At 43.8% G+C, this 19,939-nt stretch overlaps 1 long non-coding RNA gene across 2 annotated transcripts; it reads left to right on the top strand.

Moving 5' to 3' along the window:
• The first annotated feature begins 230 nt into the window (after window positions 1-230).
• On the top strand, window positions 231-19,273 carry LOC138224961 (uncharacterized). 2 transcript variants are annotated; one of them, XR_011183469.1, is made up of 5 exons: window positions 231-439; window positions 2,413-4,046; window positions 5,067-5,212; window positions 9,036-9,178; window positions 19,118-19,273. It is a non-coding gene; the product is annotated as an uncharacterized lncRNA (long non-coding RNA). The 2 variants fall into 2 exon arrangements; XR_011183470.1 differs by lacking the exons at window positions 231-439; window positions 2,413-4,046 and adding an exon at window positions 4,396-4,650.
• The last annotated feature ends 666 nt before the right edge of the window (window positions 19,274-19,939 follow it).

Raw genomic sequence — 19,939 nt, 5'->3', positions numbered from 1 at the left:
TTTCAGAGCCGGGACAGGGAAATGGTCAAAAGCAAGGGAAAGCTTGGAGGGACTCTTTCATTACACAAATCCAGCCCCCTCATCCACTTGCAATGATTGATAATGGCCAATCACCTGACTGAGACAGCTTTTATGTCGCGTGAGTTTGACAGTTTGTTCGAATGTTTACTAGGGTGACACGTTTGCCTTGGAATAAAGTTTATTTTGAAATTAAAAAAAAATCAGCAGGTCCCTTGTAACCTCGGGACGATGTGAGGAAGGGCGGGGCTTTAACACTACTGTTGCAGAAACGAGAAATAACCTCCACGTTGATCTGCAATGTCATGCTGGATCGTAAAGTAGAGGTTTATTCCCTGCTGAAAAGAGAAAAAAAGAAACACAACGTTTCGGCTGTAGAGCCTTCTTGCTACATTGACGTTGTTCAGTTATCGCAAGGCAGGTAGGCTATATATATCACGGTAGGCTGTGAACCAAAAGAAATAATATGCCTCTTCAATGTTTTCCATCATTTGCTGATTATGTTTTTATATTACCAATATTTTAACTTTTTATTCCTTTTGTTAATAACCGAGTGGTCAAACAGGTGAACCCTTCCCTATCAAGCTGGTAGCTGATTTGTTCTGGTACGTGTCAGCTGATAGTATTGTCTGAGCATATTCGTGCGGATTAGGACAATACAATGCTAACAGGAGATAAATCGCAAACTTTAAATCGTATAACTCAGAAATGCAATTAAATATAATTACAATACAAATTACCCACGATTCTATTTACATGAAATACTATTGACCTAGTCGCTGACATTAATTTACTAAACGTTTACAGTAACAGCAAACTTCAGTCAACGCAAAACGTCCAGAGTATATTAACTCGGCTTTTGGAGAATTTTATTTGAAGTCCCGTTTTCATTGAACCGTAAACGCGAAATGCATTCCGTCTTGTACATCAAAAACGGAATCATTATGAGTGGGGTCACCAGGGCGCCCTCTGGTGGAGAGACGACGATGCGCTTCTACAGCTCATTAAGAAGCCGGTCGCTTCACGCTCCGATAGGACGTATAACATTATCGAGTGGGAAGAGGAGAAAAAAACGGATTAAAAACTGTTATCTTCACTGTTTTTAATTAGTAAAATGTATTCTAATACCTAAACTTACGAACAGCACAGGGCAGACTTTAGTCTAGTTCCGAACCTCGAGCTTTTTCTGTAAAATTAAAAAGGCAGCGAATATTATCCCAGGAATCAATCGGTCATTCCTCTATCACTTATTCCACACGGCCCTTTAATCATCCTGTGTGCTGTTAAAGATAGAGAGAGCTCATTGCATTTTAATTGAAACTGAACAGCATAATATTGAGGGCGGAACAGAGTATTGGGCACCTCAGCAGGTGCTTCGTGTGTTCAAAGCGGTTTTGATATTTCATTTTTTTTACCCGTTTTGTTCTGCACCTAACAGAATTTGCTGTGTCAGATGGCATCTCTAGTTCATTTAACCCCTCGTCGTCTTTGATAGGAAAATTAACAAAGAAAGAGGCTCAGGACACAGCACTAGGAAAATAGAACAGAAATGATCGTTCTTGCTCTCGCAGTTGTGTTCTGAAAAAAAAAAAAGCAATACCGTCCAGTGCAGCTAGAAAGACTTTATTTTCATTTAAGGCCAGCCAGTGCTTAGAAAGCAGAGTCCTAGCAGTCTGAGGGACATTATCCTTGATTCGGAGAAGGCTAAATGTATTTTATGGAGAGTTTTGTCTCGTGTAGCTATGTGAAACGGGCGCACTCAATACTGAGAAATTCAGAAATGGAAAAACAAAAGCTTGAGAAAATAAACAGGATTTCTATGTGAAGGACGCGCGTGTTACACATGTATTTGGTTTAAAAGCGTAAATAAAAACACCCACGGAGCCTTTTGCTTTGTCCTCAGTCTTGATATAATTCAGCCCACTGGATTAAAAGCTTAAAACAGTGTTGACTTTAATACAGAAAATCAATCTCCACAGTCATTCAGCTTTTTGCAAATGTTTTTGAAAAGGCAGAAACAGTACTGCTGAGAGATATTTAGTTTAGAATTGAATATGATAGAAGCATGAGTCAAGGAAAAGTGTACAAAAAAAAATAAGTTAACACCTATGCCTTACCATTTATGTTTTCCTGAGTCCTGAACAGCTTGTTAATTTCTCTACACGTATTAATAGCACATTCATAAATTGTTGGAAACACAGTTCAATGACTGGAAAGAACTGACTTCAATTTTACACAACTCTTTTTTATGTCTTAAAGCTTCAGAGTTGCTCTTGGTGTCTTTAATTGTTCTCTCGCCTCACTGTTCTCTAGCTGTCAATTTTTACCATTCTGTTTGGAACTGCTTTCTGTAGTACGGCATTTCGTTCCTGTAAAGACACTGTCTTTTTGCAGGGTTCTGCTTTGCCAGTCCAAGGTCACTGAGTGAAATGGTGGAGGAGTGAGAGAAGAAAAGCCGCAGACAAAAAATGTACAGGAACAGAATAATAACAGCCCAGTCTTCCACACAGCCACCATTAGCTTCTGCTGCAGAACGCTCATAGCCACGCAACATGTCTCCCTGCTTCTTTAGATCTATAACTTTTTTATGCCATGTCCTCAGATTATCCTTTTACAAGCATTACTTCTTTATTTTTCTTCTAAAATGAAGCCTTTTTGTCCTTGAATCAAAGAAGTGTTTCTGTGGAAGCCAAGTCACTTTAGCGAGAAATGGCCTTTTAATGGGTTTATTGTTCCCTTTCAATAACATCGATGCCTTTCCCTTTTACGATAGTTCTATGGCTTTAACCCACACTACAAGCCTCCCCCTCCCCTTACTCTCACACACAAGAGCAACAGCACACCTATTTCATCTATACATACAGTGCATTTCTTTTTACTCTGAACGCAATTGCCGGGTTTGTCTTTAGAGACCCATCTGCTAACACCTGAATATTTGCAGCCATTAAGAACACATTTTCATGTTCAATTTATTATTATTTGCAGAAAAAAAAAGCTAAGTGGAAAGAGCTGAATAGCCAAATGTCAGATGTGCGACAGAACCCCCTAATGCACTCTTCTCTTGTTTGAGTTTGTGTATCTTTGGAGAGCTCTTCAAAACCAACATTTTCCACTTGACAGGGCTCTTAAAACACATCAGCACAATCCTGCACACCGCTTCAGGTCTTTGTGACAGTGTCTGTGGTATGCACACAAATATAAACACAGCCACCCATACAAATAGCAGTCACAGTCACACAAACATTACGTGCACAGATGCAAACCATACCTTTAATTTCAAACCATACATACAGCATCACACATACATCACACAGATAGCAAAACATACATACAGAATATAAACCCATACATACAGCATCACACAGACAAGCGCCTTGCAAATGCACAGACACACATACAGAGCTAAACAATGAACACTAAGGGAAATGCCAAATGTACAAAAACGCTTTGAGAAGGCACCTTTAAAGGCGCTATATAAAATAAAGTTTATTAAAATTATTATATTACATAACTATATACACACAACCACACAGAATGCACAGATGCAAACATCACAAATTAATGCACGAGTGCAGAAACAGCCCACACGCATATCCAAACTTTTGCGATGCATGACAGGAAATCTAATAAATCCAGTCCAGGGAATATCCCGACCGGGATGGGCCCTGGCTCCCGCCGCGACCCTGAACGGGATAAAGCAGTTGGAAAATGGATGGATGTATTAATTACGTTCATGCACTCAAAATCCAGACTTGCCTGTGCGCACCGAGATACAGACAAAGCACACAAGCCCCTGCACGTACAGTTCCACAGGACCTGTCAGTCCCAGGTCTTTGAGAAACAGTTCTCCAGTTTAAGTAGCTAAAGTCAGGTTTATTTAAAAAGAATCCTTACACTTATATAGCACTTTACAGGTAATGGGGACTCCCCTCCACCACCACCAGTGTGCAGCCCCACCTGGATGATGCAACAGCAGCCATAGTGCGCCAGTACGCTCCCCACACACCAGCTCTCAGTGGGGAGGAGAAGTGAGTGATGAAGACAATTCATAGATGAGGATTATTAGGAGGCTGTGATTGGTAAAGGGCAGGGGAAAATTTGGCCAGGATGCCTGAGATAACGCCCCTACAATTTGTTTGAGAACTTTTTATGTACTTTGGTTTTAGGTCTCATCCTAAGGACAGTGCTATTTTACAGTATAGTGTCCCCGTCACTATACTGGAGCGTTAGGACCCACATGGACCACAGGGTGAGCACCCCCTGCTGGCCCCACTAACACCTCTTCCAGCAGCAACCTTAGTTTTTCCCAGGAGGTTTCCCACCTAGGTACTGGCCAGGCTCACACCTGCTTAGCGTCAGTGGGCTGCCGGTTGTAAGTTGTGGGCTGATATGGCTGCCGGCCATATTTACAACTGTAGCATATTTATGAATTTTTAGGAATGTCCAACATTTTGGAAGCAGCAGCCTTCTGTACATTGATTATAAGCTCACCTTGACTGTGAGCACTCAGGGATCCATTTCAGATACTAGATGTACAGTAGTGCCTGAACAGGATTATTCTACTGTGAGACCTGATCCAAAGAAACACCCCGTAGCAGTCAGCGTGGGACATCAGAATTTAGTCCGGCAATTGTGAGTGTGTGCCTTAACCAAAAGTTCAGTTCTGTGTATAAATTCACAGCCGAGTTACTCCAGCTTTACTCCAGCAGGGTTAGCACCAGGATGGGTCCCAGGTCATGTAAAAAATACCTGAGATATTTAAGCATACCTCATTCCAATGAAAATGTTTATGCTAAAATGGAAGGTTTAGATCAGATGTGGAAAGTGAGTCGTGTGTGTGAGTTATACTGTGTGTTGGGAAGGCTGGTCACCCACTAATCACTGATCCTTCCTGTTAGGAAAACACAATTTACAGTGGAATATATACAGTAAAATATGCATGGAAAAGGAAAAGATTGCATGACATCATTCCAAATCTTGCAATGCTTCAGATAGTGTTATCGTTGTTATTATTTATTTTCTAAATCTGACTGTGACTTGGCCGTTAGGGGGTGTCAAAGAACAGAAGCCCCTTGAAAGGTGGAGAAACCGGTGGCCCGGAAGACCCACAGACACTATGGAGCCAAACGCCGTTTTGTTGCGCTGTTTCCCGAGTTATTAGAAGATCATCTTCTTCTACAAAGTGCAAATTGAGGTGAGCTCGCAATCTAAAGAGTCGCAACCTGCCGAAGCCAAACCCCACCCTTCTTCACGAACAAGCACAGCAAACAAACCACACGCTTTTCGTAGCGCCAGATCATCGGGCCTTGATCTTGACACTGGAGAGAAGAGGGTTAACAGGAGCCCTTGCTCTCCCTGAAACGAGACCCAGCCATTTAAAACCTATTACAGAAACAAATCGAAGACATAATGAGTGGTGCTTGCAAACAAACTAGGGGACCCCTGGGAGAGGGGTCACGGGGAAGAAAATAAATATATTGATTTGGATAAACTGGAGCTGCATTACCGACCCACTGGGGTGAGAGCAGGGGTTCAGTAAATCAGGGGGACAGCTGGTTATGGGTTAGACCCAGCCCCCTCTCCGCAGGGAGAACTGTGAGACCTCTGCTTCAGTTCCTGTAGGTGCAGGACAGGCACAGGAAACACCAGGGTGGCGTTGCCTGCAGGCCTGAGGCGTGAGGCCTGAGCCCTGGGCCTGGAAGTGACGAACAGAAGCCAAGAGGAACAGAGCCTGTCATGGGGGCTGAAGGACCCCAGGGACGTCTCCCAGCAGAATAAACCCGCCTCTCTCCGAGGATGCGTCCTCTCCTCCCAGCGGCAGAGGGACGAGGAAACAAGAGAGAAGGCGACAGGCCAGAGAACGGGCACCGATGTGCTGTTCTCCCACAATAAGTCAACAACGCGCAGAAAACCTCACTTCTGTGGTTCACAGGCAGTAATTAGGAAAAAAAAGAGCTGATAAATCAGAATCAGACTAGAATCAAATGTTTTTTTTCTAAAAAATTCATTATAATCACAGTATATTCACAAACAGCAGTAAGGTTTTCACACGAGAAATGTTAACGGCCCCTGTTTCTCTTAAGTGTAAGTGAACATTAGGCTCGTCCAATGTCCAAAAAGAGTCTTAAAAACAGAACCGTCTCAAAAACGGTTTAACAGAAGGGCATGACAGTGAAGTGCATTTCGAACTGAGAACTAGAAGCACTTCTTTACGCTAAGGGTTGCGGGGATGTGGAACAAACTACCCGGCCATGTTGTTGAAGATGATACCCTAGCATCCTTCAAGAAACAGCTGGATGAGCTTCTTAAGTCAGTTACAGTAACAACTAACTACCAGCAAAATAGGCCAACTAACCACCTCTCACTTGTGATTCCTTGATGTACAGTAGTAACAATTCAGACAAAATATAGTTCTGAAAGTATAGTTTATTCTTATCTTCTATATGTGAAATTGGTCAGTAAGTGAATAAAATCTCTCAATTTGAAATCCATTGCTACCAGTTCTATCCAGACGTCAGATGTAAGCAGTCAGTCATACTCACATGTGTTGAGTTACAACCTCTTCTCTGTTGTTCACCAAGTTACTGTATGTGGCACATTTTGGAAACTATCAGTAACTTAATCCAGCATTCTAAAAAGGTATTGATTTAATGTAAATCCACAGGGAGTCAACTCTTAAGTACCTTGGTGTATAGAATAAAATCTATCAAACGTGTAACATGAGAATACGGTGCAAAAAATAAGTCATTAACCTCCTCAGATGTGCAGCATTAAGCAGAAGGCAAAATATTTCTATTTTTACATCAATATTTTATCACTTGTCCCGCCCCCACCTTCCCAACAAAACCGGTTCGCTCACGGCTAATGGCTCCCTCTCAGAGAACACCATCTGTTTACTGATCTACTAGAAGAGAAAGACTGTTGAAATGGGCACTTCGGCTAAACTCCTCTCAATTACTGCCAGTGTCCTGCTTGACACCCTGAGCAGCCGCCATGGCCTGCAAAGCTTTCAGGGTTTCTGTATCCTGTCAACTTCAAACAGAATCACATGCCCTTGTTTCTGTTCACCAGGGTGTCCCTGTTTACTAATTCAGCATTTCAAAGACCACTACAGGTTTTGCTGTGGAAACATAAAGCCTGATTTCCTCGTGCTTCCTACAGCTTCACCTAGTTTTGACAACCAGTTGCTTCAATAGACTTTGACAATGAAATAAGTCCTGGTGGTGAATGGGCAAACTGGAAGGCATGGTGGCGCAGTGGTTAGCAAAAGAACCGGACTTAACCATTTCCCAGAAGACCTGGTGTCTACTGGTTTTTGTTTCAACCTGAGCAGTCAATGAAACAATAACAAATTCTTGTCTTTTACACAAGGCGTTCACCTCACTGAAGATACAGTTCCCTCATCCGGTGTTCAGTATTAACATTGTGCAGCTAATTCAATAATTAGATCAACTATGGAAGTGAGAACACGTGTGGAACAGAAACCAGACGACGACAGGCCCTCCAGAAACGGAGTTTTGAGAGCCCTGGATTACAACAGATTTAAGAAGATTGTAAAACAATCCAAAGGCGAAGTTATTCTTAAATAGCACCTTTGTGAAAACGCACCTCAGAGCACTGCACAAAACTAAGAAGGAGCCTGACATCCTGTAGCAGGGGTCCCACCTGGAGAACTCCAATCGGATGAATCTGATAGATGACCCGATGTTAAAGATTGGGAACACCTCTAGGTTATTGATCTGTTGAACGAGCAATCTTTTCAATGAAGAGAACTCAGGTCCTTCAGGGCCGAAGGGTACGCAGATTAGGGTCCCAAATGATCTCTAAATTACTTAATTTGACAACTCACCTGCCTCATTGATCACAATGCACCTGGTCCATGTCTTTTAAATTGATCATTTAACGGTGGCCTATAAAAAGTACTGGACTGTACTGCCAAGCAGGGTCAGTGTTAGAGACTCATTACAGCAATGGATCAAGACTAGTGGTCTTCCTGACTCTCATGTCTGCTGGTTTTGTTCCAGCAGAGCTCTAGATCATTTAATTGCACCCCACATTCAACAAATAATTGACTAAATAGACTCTTTTGAGCTGTTTTCAGTTCTGATAAACACCAGCATTTGTATTGCACATAGGAATTCCAAGGTAAATTGAAACCATGCTTTTAGGAGAGAAAAAATTAAAAAGGTCTAATTAATAGAATTATTAGTTCAGTTAATGGTCCAATTAAGTAGCTGAAAGTCCAACTTTACTAGAAGCCTACTTTACTGGAGTCATGAAGTTGATTTGGAAAGCCCTGCTCTAGTTACAAGGCAGTGACATAAAAAGTATTTGAGTCCTGAAGAGGGACTAGAAGATGAAGAGAAATGAAACTGTGCTAATTTACCATTTCATCTTATTTTTAAGGGCGGTTTGGCAATGCAGTGGTTAGCATTGCTGCTATTTGTGTGGAGTTGATCTGTTCTCCCTGCGTTTCCACTGGGTGCTCTGGTTTCCTCCCACAGTCTAAAGAGCTACTGGCAGGTTAATTGGCTTCTGGGAAAATTGGCCCCGGTGTGACTGTGTGGACCTATGATGGCCTGGCGTCCCACCCAGGGGGTACCCTGCCTTTAGCACACTGCCTGCCAGGTTAATATCTGGCTCTCTCATGACCCAGTATTGGATAAAGTGGTCTGAAGAAGGACGGATCTTTTTTTTTAAGGTGATATGTTGATTGTTGTGATCTTGCAAGACATCTCTTCACTGTGTTCCCAAAAAGCGTTGCATCAGAACAAGCTTCTGTGAGACTGTCTCAAATAGCTTTCCTCTTGCACTCACAATCCCACCTGCCACTTCCTCTTTCTCTGCCTGCCAGTCTGGAGGCAGGCCTCTTTATTGCCGTTTTTTTGCACTAATTCCCTGCAGCCCTGCTTTACAAAGTATCATATGAATCATTCAGTGCGGAGCTGACAGGGTCCTATCTTAAAATACTAAACCAACCTTCTGTGTGGTTCTCTCACCCTCTACTGTTCCCTTAGGTGGCCCCTCCTGCCCCTCCCAGCAATGTTAAGATGACATCATCTTCCTCTCCAGCTCCATTAACATTCCTCAGTGCCCCCAGGCAGGGTTAACCCCTTCCTCTCTGGCTGCTCAGTCAACCTGCGGATGCAGACTGACTCAGGTATGAAGAAGCATCGTGTCTCATAAAATCATACTGGCAGAGAGACTCCAGAACAATGGACAACCAAGCCTAAACATGGGGTCAAAGGTCAGGTCAGGTCCACATGACCCTCTCTTTTTAATAAACTTGATGTATAAAATATGTTATAGTAGCCAGTACTGCAGAATAACAACCATACAAGTTATTCAAACTAGTAGTACCAGAACTAGAAACACTATTAGGATAGAAATGAGAACTAGTATTATTTCTCAGTTCCCCCCCGACATAACCATGCAGTCCACTCTTCTTCAGGTCATCACACTGTTTGAAAAGCAATGTTTAAGTGGATAAATGTATGAACTCGAGCACTAATTCATTCAAACATCCACCAATCCAAGTGTGTGGCAGCGTGGAGTCCATCGAGTGAGAGCGTGCAAACTCCACACAGAAGCATCCCCAAACTGAACTGAAAGCAGGACCCAGGGCCTCTGAGGTGTAAGTTCAAACCACCTTTGCCTCTCTTCCAGTAAATAAATAGAAAATATGCCAAATCTAAGCCCCGCTCAATACGTTAAAAAAAAACACAACAATAAATGGAGCTCAATGAAGGTCGGCTACTGTCATGTGCTCACAGTCAGTGATATACACACTACACCCCGTCTTCATATCCGTGTGCTCTGGTTCGTCAGGGTGATGGCAGCAGAAAAGAGTGAACTGATAAACAGCTTAAACACTAGAGCAGAGTGTCAGTGCTGACCGCTGCCTGGGATGCCACTGCTGCGTTTATGCAGCAGCGGATACGAACCTTTCTAACTTGGGAAGCAGCGCTCGGCCCAGAGGTCTTTAGCATTAATCGTGTTAAAGAGTGTGCAGCTCTCTGCCAGCTCCCCCTCACCCTCAGTGTGCGAACCGATAACGCACCGCTGCAGCGCCGTCTCACACCTCACAGCCCCTGAGGAAGAGCAGTAATGGACCTGAGGCTTAGCTTGCAGAGAATGACCCCCCTCCCACCTGATCTCCCTCCACAACGCTGCTAGTGCATGCACTCATCATTGAATTCACCGCCGCCGAAGAAGAGCCCCAGCAACTACTTAACTAGGCTGGCAGGGTGTGATGGATTACAGCCGTCAGAAGATGTCCCGAGGAAAAAAAGTAAAAATGAGTTGGATGAAGAGCCCTTTTCCATTCCAAAAGTTTTTTTTTTTTACAATGACCGGAACAAAGAAATTAATTAAATTCCACTGGTCACTTTATAAATCCTTAGACAGCCTGTGCTCTGTTCTCTAGGAAGAATAACAGCAGTTTAAAAGTCTTGGGCATTTAATGTGGCTTTTCTTTTCCCTTAACCTTTCCTACTTTACACAGAGATACACGTTTCTGGTGATCCTCTGCAGAAATGTTAGCTATTGTGTTACAAGCTATCAAGTTAATCCTAAATAATCTGTAGAGCCTGGTACCAAAAAAAAGCTCTTTTTAGCTTTACGGTTGTGTAGAGATGAAAAAAAAGGTGTTAATGACAAAGAACACTTGACAGGGAGTTAATTACATTAGCTCTTGTGAAAGTGACAGATGAGCTACTACAGCACCCCACACTGAACATAATAACAGTTACAAATGAAAAGAAGTCATTCGGCCCATCAATTAGTAACTAATTCAACAAAGTATCTCAACCAAGCCCTGCCAGGACATCAGCTTCAACCACATGGGTTGGTAGCTTGTTCCTGACTTCCACCACCCAAACTGCCTGTGAGATTATATATGACTGCTCATGCATAATTCACCCTGAGCTGACATCGCTGAATGACAGGATTGACTTCGTCTCACTCAAGCTCAATAACAAAGTTGCTGCAGCCCTAGTGGAGGCTGAGGGATTTGGTGATGGTACTAGCACATGCCGTGACTTCTGTTTGTGTCTAAGCTGTCTAAAACATTTATACAGCAGTATATACTGTATGTTACGGGCAACAGTATTCTGAGATTGAAAGTGTGGTGGACTCCGATCTCAATTGGATCGATGCTTACGTCTCACTGGATTAAAAATATCCTTCTGAATTCGAATCCTGCAGTCTCCTCATCTACCCTTTGCACCCTTGCTGTGCCCCTTGACGTACCCCCGCCCTTGAAGCAGCTCTTTTACGCTCTGCTCGCCAGGCCTGCAGTGAACTCTGGGAAAAGGGGCAGTATGCCAAGAATGCCATCAGTCCTTCACATCGATCAGAGCCCTGGAAGCCAGGAACAGGGGGAGACATCAGAAGCAAGGAGAGGCTGATTGCTACAGGTAACTTCCAAAATCGCCGCCATGCCTTTCACTGGACGTGGTTATGAATTATCGCCCAAATACCAGATGAGAGCTAGCTTCTCCTCCAGTGGTGTGACGTGGGTCGGCGCGAACGGGCGTTTATGTGCTGCGGTGTTCTGTCATCACAGCCTTTCTGCCAGAACCGCTGTTTCCCTGGACGTTTCTCAAGGCTCTGCAGAGCATTAGAAAGAAAGGCTGTCAGGAGCCTGGAGCAGTCTGTCTGGTCACTGTTGACACAGAAAACACAGGCTTCAGAGAAGAGGAAGCAGAAACATAAAGGGACCTGCTACAGGAGACCTCCCCTCTCTCATTGTCCAGGGATCATTTCCCCAGCCGTGAGATCACTCATTAAGCACTTGCACAGGCTTCAGATCCTGTTGCACAAGGTCCAGCTGCTAGGCACTGCTGGGTTTGTGGCTCCTCTGCGTGGAGCTTGATATTGTTTCCCGTGTCGGGTTATCTCTACCGTAGGGCTGCTCTTTTTTTAAGAAGGCGAGACTTCCAAAAGAGGCTAAACATACCACGACGAGTGGGAAAAAAAAAACAGAAACAAATGAAGACATGGGTTGGAAAGGAGGAGGCGTGAACTTTGACCCCGTGGTCAGGTGAAAGGGCAGCTGGTAATGGAGAATGGCAGACAGCGATAACATCTGCCTATGAGTTATAGCAGGTGGGCTTGATAAAGGCGGCGCACACAGGAGCTCTTTGAGAGGAGGGAGGAAACAGAAAGGTCCCTGGGGAGATTGCCCTAGTCCGGAGAGCTCCTGACCCTAACATTGCTCATCTCTAACCGGGTTCAGCAGGGTCAGGACAGCGGCTGAGGCTCACTGACCCCAGCGTGACGTCCCTACGTTCCCTGAAAGCTCTGATGGGATGGGGGTGGTCCTGAAAGAAAGCAGAGGGCGAAAGACCCCCCAGATCAATTCATTAATTCAGATTTAAGATGTCTTCATACCAGAGCATCAGCGATGGCCAGCTCAGGTCCGGATATGCCGCACTGGGGAAGGATCTAGCAGGATTTATAAGGATCATTAAAACTCTGGTAATTTAAATCACTTGAGTAAAGACACAAGTGATACAACTGAAAAATCAACCGAGACTGAAATTAAATTACCCCATAACAAAATTCCCTGTAGCACTGGAGGAATGTTCAGTTGTCAAACACGGCAAATTTTAATAAGACAGAAATATTTAATACCATTTAGAGCTTTAAGACATTTCATTGAAGATAAGATTCAGCCCATCAGTGATCATTCGTCTAGACACCAAACGATGTCATCACAGCCTAAAGCCTCCCTAAGACAAGATATCATTTGAAAACTGGTTTTATTAGTTTATTACTTTGTAAAACAATTTGGTGTTACCGTGATAAACGAGGCAAAATAATTGACAGATTACAAATGATTCAGGGGTTTGAAACTGAGAAACTTGCTTTTGAAATAATACAGTTCGTTTAGAAAATAAAGCCCTCGCTTAGATAAAAAGTGTCCTTTCTAACTAAATAGAGTTAAAATAGTTAAAAATAATAAAAATGTTTGGCTGAGTCCTATCCCTACATCTTACTACAACATGTTACAGCAGAACGTGATACCTGGAGAAAATAATTAAACAACACGAAATGAAGCTGAGAATTTACTTTTCTCAACTAGAGGGGAAAAGGAAGAAGCTTTTTAGCTTTCAACAAGGGGTCATTCTCACCCGAGAATCACTTTCTCAGCGTGGCCCCTGAATCATCACCCTGCTAGCCCACTGTCTTGCCCAGGTGAGTGAGGCCTACTCCCAGGGTACGGCCGGCCGAAGCCTTTCCCAGAGCACAGGGGCCCGAGTCAGGCTGGAGGTGTTGGGTTTCAGGTGCCCAACAATGAGAGCCTCTGTCCCGGCTTCTTCCACATCACTAATTGGTAACTGACCCCCCCCCGGTCATTGTTGCCAGTGCATTGTTGTGCTGGATGTTCCGTAAACAGGTCAGTGCTCCTGGGGCACAGCAAGGCCCTGACAGAACCAGGTCACCAAACCCCGAGATTGAATGACTAGATGAAGGCAGGCCCTTATGTCAAAGACACCCGCCCCCCCGCCCCCTTCCTCTGCCGACCAGCTTGTATCACGGTCCCTCCATGGCCACAGGACTGCTTTCGATACTTGTTCACGTCTTTTCGTGTCATTTCGTATGAGAGCACGTCCGTGTTTTCCAGAAGAAAAAGAATCTCCAAAAAGCCGCTTCCAGAAGTTTCACTTCGTGTCGTAAACATCTAAGACCATGAATGCCGATCCATAATAAATTCCGACAGGATACCACAGGGATGAAACTTTATGCACACGCTAGGGGTTAAATCCCAGCTCTAATCCTAACCCTTACACGTCGCAACACTGAACATGAACACACCTCAGCAGTACAAACGCTTTTCACGTTCAAAACATTATTCTTTTTTGGGATTTCAAAGTGTGAATGATGGCAAATATAATTCTTAATTATATCGTGAATCGGGAATTTGATTTTGCATTTGGACCAGTCGTGGCGAGTTCTGACAAAGCCAGGTTCTGGGGATAAAATTAACAGCTCCGCAGCAATCGACAGCTCTGTTTGATTAAACAGACAAAATGACAGATCTGCTCAGGAAGAGAATTCCAACATTGGCCCACCAGTCCAAATGGACAACCTGGAGCTGCATCTTCTCTGCAATCTAAGAATTCACCTGTGCTGCACTGAATGCTATTGCTTGTACGACATCAGGCCGCAGGCCAGACAAAGGGCACAATGCCGTCTTTTGTTCAGTCTGAGAGAGAGAGGGAGAGATTGTTTCAGAGGAAAAGAAAGTGCCTCAATTAGGAGAATCTCTTCAGTGAGAACTCCTGACTTCTTCTGTTTCGGGGGGAATTCCCTTGAGAGAGAGGGGGGCCTTAAGGATTTGTAAATGATGGGTAATTGACATGGGTCAAGGATCATTAATTCTTTCATTTTATTCTGCAAATTTCAAAGTGATCTTGGTCCCCGGTCTGACAGGTATTCTTTGCCTCTGGTGTTCAGTCCTGACCGTGGAACCCGATTCCTGGCAGGCAGGGCGTCTTTGAAACAGATCTCTCTCTTCTCTGCCCTTTGCTGTCCACTTCCTTCACTGAAAAGACGGAGAGGGATGAAAGCACAACCGATGTTGACAGAAAATCTTCAGAAGCCCGTTTTGCAGGACGTAAAACGTTCTTTCCCTAGATAGTCATATATTTCCGTTTCTGAAAATGGATGGCTAAGCGCAGCAACCAGATCACCTCCAAAACGCTGAGACATTGTATGAGTCACTCCGCTGTTTAAAGCCCTTGGTGGCGCAGTGCTGAAGTGATCAGCATCGTTTCCTCACACCACTGGGGCCCTGGGCTCAAGACTGGACCTGGAGTGCTGTCTGTGTGGAGTCTGTATGTTCTGCTCGGGTTTGTGTGGGTTTCTTCCAGGTGCTCCAATTTCCTCTCACAGTCCAAAGACATGCTGGTAATTAAATTGGATTCTAGGAAAACTGGCCCTGGAATGAGTGTGTTTGTACGTCTGCCCTGCAAATGGACAGGAGTCCCATCCAGGGTGTGTAGTGTCCTGTGCCTGTTGCGTGCTGGGATAGGCATTGGCTCTCCCATGACCCTGAATTGGAAGAAGCTGTTAGAACATGCATGGATGTTTAAAGACCTGTATATGTGTAAGGACATTTTGCAGGCAATTTGTCCTGTCATTCTGTAAAAAAAATATACAACCAATGCACATGCAATACTTCCAGACACAGGCTAACTATCGTCAAGTAATATTCAGGATCAACATCCATTGAACCAGTATGGGGGGGCTCTGGTTTCCCAGGCCAGAACTCTACCACACATGGTGTGTGTTTGAGAAGACAGGTGATCCAATTCTTACAAAGGAGGGCAGGATCTATGACCCAAGAAAGGAAGGTTTGCCTGAGGGTCAGTGTACGTATGTGATTCCCCCAATGTTGTGAAAGGGGGAAAATGCTTAAAAGAAAAACAATGCTCCTGGAAGCTAAGTCTGACAGTGAATACTGCAACTGTTGAGCAATTGTTGATCGCTTAAAGAGTGGATATTCCAGAGAAGATCATCCAAGGGCACTTAACATAAGGGCGGTTTGGCCGTGGTTTGTCTGATGAACAACACATCTAGAAGGAACTGCGTCAACATTGTGCTAAGGATGGGAATGGATTCCTCCATCACCTAGTCGCTGGAGACAAATCACAGATCCATCAGCTTGAAACAGAAATGAATCACCAGCGTATATCTAGGTGTGTTCTACGCACGTATCTAAAGAAAAAAGAAAGAATGCCTTCAGCATTGACTGCAGTGTCTGTTGACAAGACTGAGTATCACACACAACATATCTATATCTGAAACATAGTTTCCATCCTGCAAATGTTCTTATGTTTCAACCATATGTTGTGCACCTACGACAGACCCTTTTTATTTCCTTGAACCTCTAAAGAAGACTACTACACGGCTGTCAGGTTTAATAGTCCCCATACACATCATCCAGAGAGTCACGTACAGCACTACCACGCTTTGCTGGGACACCGTGGTGGACAGTGTCTAGAAATCGCTGGAAGAGGTTTTGGGATGGAGAAGAGCAATTGGATCCACACTGGGAAGACTTGCAGTAGTTCATGCAGAAGATTTGCCCCCTTCATGTAAACGATTGTTCTCCAGCTCTTTCCTGTGCTGGTGGCAGTCAGCTGCTGTTCAGCCTCAGTGGCTAATCTGAGCATTCACTTTTTCAGAAGCAATTCTTTTGGCTCCTGAGCCGAACTGATTATCACAAGCCTGCTGCATATATATTTCCAACCAGAATGGTTGCAGTGTAATTGAACAGCCTGGGATGATCTACAGTTGTGAATTAACATCAGCAGGGTGCTTTAATTCCAAGGCAGTGTCTTTCAGCCTTCTCCCTGGTTGTACAAACATAGCCAATGGGTTCTAGACAGGTACGAAAAGTTCTGAGTCTAGTGTAGAAGCAAATGCTGAGAACGTTGCTGTTGTAGCTGACTGAAGTCCACGGTTAGTGAACTCCAACAGCTGAGCCATGGTGTTCTAGCTTTCTTTTCATTTCTTATACACTACTTCGTCCTTTGCAGATTGGCGGGAAATATTTTGAAAAGAAACAAAAATCGAGCCATTTTCTCATACACTCAACTGCATAAATGTTCCAGTACCTGTTGAGGGCCTTCTCCAGCACAGTTAGGTTAATGAAAGAGCAAGGCTTGCTTTTTAGAAATCCTCCACATCCACATTAAATGAAGATGAAGCATACAGTAAATGTTGAGCAAAACAGGGCAGGACACTGTGACTTTGCATCCTGAGTAGAGGCTGTTTCCTTCAATATAAGGCTCTGAAGCTTTCAAATCAACCGTGCACAGCTGCCTTTTTGTATGGGGAAAACCTACCATATACGAGTACATATACTGTAGAGGTAGAAAAGATCTCCACAACTGCTGCATCTCTGACAATGCAAAATGTCATTAGCATAATCAATAGATGTGATTGGTTGTGCTCTGCGGCTGTATTATGCTTTAAAGCTCGTACAGTATATTTTGATGACCAGAAAGAGCTAAATGAGTTTATTTTTAAGGAAGAAATAATAGGAGGAACTCCATCCTCAGGATATTGGAATCCCGGATCAAGCCAGGCTGTCGCATTATTGAAGGCGGCACCCAGGAAACCTTCAAGAAAGAGCTGGATGGAATTTTCATCTCAGTTTTTTGCTGCCAATCTTGCAAGATAAATGAGCCTAATGGCTTTTTCTCCTGTTTCGACGGTTTTATGGACAGTATCTACGAATGCACCCATTTCACACCATCACCTCACTAAAACCATTTCCCTTTTCTTTAAAAGCCTTTACACGGACGCATCACTTGCTATTTGCTATTTTCCAACACCACTGCTTATCCAGTTAGATTTGGCTCCCTCTCCCCACCATTTTAATTCGGACCAATCTTATTAACGGGACCTCTCGACCCCTGTAATAAATGCACAACTACATGGTCGGGGCTCTTGGAGAGGGCTGGGAGGAAGGAGAAGATCCAGATTCACAGAATCTGGGAGAGAGGAGCTCCCGAAAACAACCTTGCAGGTTCGGGCTGTCAGATCCTTTCTGCCTCCCTACCACCACCACCACCACCACCACCAAAAATCAACAGCTCCCCATCCCCACACTGCTGCCCACGAGAGCTGTGAGATCACCGCACACCTGCTGAGCCCAGGCACATCTGCACCAGATTAGCCTTTCTTTCCACTAGAGAGGAGCCATTTCATCTCTCAAATAGTCCCATCACTTCCGCTAGGACTTACAGTAGATTGCCTATCGACCGGCCATGACCCCCCACCACCCCACCCCCAGCTCCCTATCAGCCTGCAGTCCTACGTGAGTACAAATCAATCGACTGGCACAACTGGGGTTAAACACGAGCCCTGCGGAGCCCTGCGCCCACCCCAGGAGAGGTCTCAACCCATTCCGGCTCTGGAACAATACATCCTCAGGATTTCAGCTCAGCGCAGAAGGCAGTGCCAACAGCAGACCCCGTCCTGATCAGCTGACGTCTTGCACCTCTCCTGGGGCCATTTCCTCATACAGAGCCCCTTCCACTCTCAGAACTGTTTCCTCCAGTGTTGTTAAAAGTCCCAATGTCCTGCATGTGTTTGCCGTTGCTGCACGTATGCCGAAATGCCCCAAATCTGATTGTATTGCTTCCCTTCCAGACCCGGGGCAATGACTTCAATCAAGGGGGAAAAAAAAAACAAAATAAAATTTTGACTTCAATGGGGGCTCACTTTATTTCAGCCCGGAGACTATGATTTGCTCCAGAACCCATTTGCTAACGCGGAATAGCAATCGATAAATGAAAGCTTTCGCTTAACCACAATCAGCCAGTTTAGAAGGAGCTCCAATTCTTGAGAAGGACCTGGTGAAGATGCTCACACCAGTGTCATTTATAACACCGTAATACCAGAGTGAGAATAATAATTATTAGAATATTTAATCATAATAATGCACAAAAAATAATATCAGAGTAATAACATCAAAAACAATAATAACAGTTATAAAACAGCATGCATGGTCTAAGCCAATAAGGAGAACATCCTGCCAAGTGTTAATTCTACTGTTGAAAGCATTCTGAATTAGGAGCCTGTATTATTTTAAATTCTACTTTAGCCTGTTCCAATCTCTGTCTGCTGAACACAGACATGAGTGACAACCCAAAGACACAGAAATTCATAGAGCACCGCCAAATTGAACAGCTCTTAACTTGCACAACGATAAGAGAGATAAAGTATAATAGGGGACATTGGAATGTGCAAAGATCTCACTGAAAGGTTTTCATATTAGTTTACAACTAAAGAATTTGGTTTCTAACTAAAGAACTATCCTCAGTTCTGAATCTATAAAGACTGGAATAATACTTGTCTTCTCTAAATATCCAGCTGTTTTTGTAATGCTTACCACAATTTCTAGCTGCAAAACTGACACCTAAGGTTACAAAATGACTGAAGCTTGGAGTAAGCTTTGTCCTGCCTTTGGGATTTTAAAAATACAGTGAACACAAAGTCAAAAAACAAAGGAGTACACTGGAGTTTAAACTTTTGACGGACTTACCTGTAAACTCTCCTGTTTCCTCTCTTCTTGCAGCTTCAGCGGGAAAGAAGAATGAATATCTTGCATCACAATGACTGTGATACAGCTGCATTCATCAGTTTGACATTCCTGTCTTCTTATAATCAGAGACTCTGATTAAACAATCTAATGTGCATCCTTGAAGTGTTTCTGAGCCATGAAAATATTCAATTAAGGATATCTTATCTAGAATTGTTTAACTATAATACTGTATGTCTGATGCTTCCTGCTTCCTTAGACAAGGAGGTTAGAAAACTGATGAATGGAAGTCTGATGCCAACTGTGTCATTTCTCACTGGCCAGATCGTGGGACTTCTCTCCAAATAAGGTGTAAGAGTGTGCAAGCAGCGTAAACTGAAATATTTGCAGCCCAGTCCCATCCCTTCCAGTCAAGGCTATGACGATGATAGCATGAACCAGCATGATTGCATGAACCACATCGTAGATATCGTTGTACTAGCCTGAAGAGTTTTCAGCAGGATTCTGATTTGGGGCTCACTCTGCCTAGGGAAGGTCAGAAGAATTTGTCTGTATCCATTTATATCCATCTATACCCCGGGAATTGACAGTCCCTTAGCTGAACTGTTTTTGTGAACTGCCAGGCCACCAGGACATGTTCAAAACCCCACTATATTAAACTGTGCGGTTTCCATATGGAGGTGATGTCTGTTGTGTCAGGAAAGAGCACAGGACAAGAAAACAGCAGGGCCTGGTAGCTCGACCTTGCATAGCACAGAGGGAGAAGGTTGATACTCATTACAACATGGGAAGAAATGCAGATTCCACATTTCATTCCATAGACCTAACTTGGAACGTTGTGCTCAGTTTCAGTCATCA

This window comes from Lepisosteus oculatus, chromosome 24 (assembly GCF_040954835.1).
Source record: "Lepisosteus oculatus isolate fLepOcu1 chromosome 24, fLepOcu1.hap2, whole genome shotgun sequence".
In the NCBI taxonomy this organism is placed as follows: domain Eukaryota; kingdom Metazoa; phylum Chordata; class Actinopteri; order Semionotiformes; family Lepisosteidae; genus Lepisosteus; species Lepisosteus oculatus.
Note: the sequence above shows the minus strand (reverse complement) of the source record. Positions and strands in the feature narration are given on the sequence as shown.